We start from the raw sequence: 1,921 nt of genomic DNA, 5'->3' as shown, positions 1-1,921 counted from the left end.
CCGTCACTCCGCCCACCTCCTCCCGCCCTCCTCCCGAGGAGGAGACGCCGCTCCTGCGGGAGGCAGGATGGCTGCTACCTGGGGCGCCAGCCAGCATCCCCTGCCCAGGGGCCGAACCGCCCCTGACCCCAGGCTCACCCGGGCCCACCCCGGCCCAGATCGCCCCTCCCGACCTGCCCTTTCCGGTTCTAGGAGAGCCGCTTCCCTGGCTGCCTTCCAGCCATCCTCGGGCCCCTCTCTCCTCCCCCGTCCTCACTGCCTGTCCCATCTCCGACCCGTCTTTGACTTCCAGCTGGGAGCTGGGCCGGCGTTGGGCACCCGAAGGGGTGCAGGGTGCTTTGCGGCCCCGAAGGCCTGGGTCAAGCTGGCCAGCAAGGGAAAGGCTGAGGGTGGGGATGTCCGCCTCCAGGTGTGCTGTTGGATTTTGCCACAGGTACTAACCACCCTGCCTCCTGCCATTCCGCCCTCCCCGAGGGGTGCAGCCCTGGAAGCTGGAAATCAAGGCCCCAACTCTTGGGGTGGCGAGGCTCTATGAATCTTCTAAGGGGATAAAGGGGGAGACTGCCTGGATGAGGAGCAAGGCTACTTTCTGTCACCAAGATGGGGGATTGTAGGGACCCTTGCCACCCCCACCCCTGCCATACCTGCTGCAGGCTCAGGCAGGAATTGAGTAAGGCTGCCCCCTGGTGCCTAGTGGGTGCACAGACCCTTCCCCAGAGGCCTCAGCTGGGAGGTCTCAGTTCCCTACTCTTGCCACTCCTCTCCCCGGGGACTTCCAGGCCTCCCCAGCAAGAGCAAGGTTGTTCAGCTGCTTCTCCACTGGCAGCTGAGCAGCCCGTTTGGAATTTTCCAGGGCCGAGAGCAGCCACGGGGTAGGGAAGGAAGGGATCATCATCCTGGTCAGGTATGTGAAGTGTCCACTCCCCGCCCCCGAGTCCCAGGCTCTCTGATTGCCGTGCTTCAGTCCCCAGATGGCTCATCTCGTTAAGCTAAACCCTCAGCCATGCGGCGGCTTTAGGAAGAAAAGCAGTTCCGGCCGGAGCCAGATTGAGCCTGCTAGGTGAGGGAGGGGCAGCATCTCCACCCAGGCTGGTGGGAGGAGCCTCAAGAGGCGTGAGCGGGAGATGCGCAGGGACCTGGGGGTGGGGGTTGGGGACCCTCGGGGTGGCAAGGTCGCGCTGCTCGTCAGAAGACCCTAACTTGAGTCTTCTCTGGCCCAGTCGAGGGCTAAAGCTGGTCTGGAGACAAAAGGGTCGATAGAGAAGTACGTAGCCCATAGATGGCCTGGAGGAGCATGGCCCCTGGGCGAGCGGGACGAGGGTTGCTTCGATGGAGAGGTGGGAGCAGAGGCCAGACAGCGCAGGGGGAAGTGAGGACGTGTCTCCGTGCAGGCAACTCTTTCATCAACTGAAGACCATGCTTGTCCAAAGAGCACGGTGGGGAGGGAAAGCAGTGGCTGGAGAAGGACGTGGGTGAGCCGATGGTGTTTTGGAGAAGTGGCCAAGGCTTCTGGGAAGGCAGGGGGTGAGAAGAGCAAGGCTGAACGAAGGGTGGGGGGTGGGGGCCCTCCCCCACTCTACTGGGAAGTGAGGCAGCGTCAAGGCTGTGGCAGGGATGTGAGGGAAGCTGCCACCTGGGGCTGCCCTCGCCTCTGTGGGGTAGAAGCTGCTGTGAGAGGGGGTGGGGCTGGAGAGGGGCAACAGGCCCCCAGACCAGACTCGACAGGACCACACCCTCCCACTCCAAGTCTTCAAGCAGGCGATGACACCACCCCGGGGCCCTCCTGGATCCCACGGTGGCCTCATCCTTGAGGCCCGGACACTGCTTGCTTCTCTCAGCAGCCCGTCCTCATCTGCTCTTCTTTGGGCTTTTCTCCAAACCAGAGGTCAAGTTCAATTCCTCTCCAAGGCTGCAAGATTGG

This window comes from Pteropus alecto, unplaced genomic scaffold (genome assembly GCF_000325575.1).
Source record: "Pteropus alecto unplaced genomic scaffold, ASM32557v1 scaffold396, whole genome shotgun sequence".
In the NCBI taxonomy this organism is placed as follows: Eukaryota; Metazoa; Chordata; class Mammalia; order Chiroptera; family Pteropodidae; genus Pteropus; species Pteropus alecto.
The sequence above is the reverse complement of the archived record's forward strand: the minus strand, read 5'-3'. Positions refer to the sequence as shown.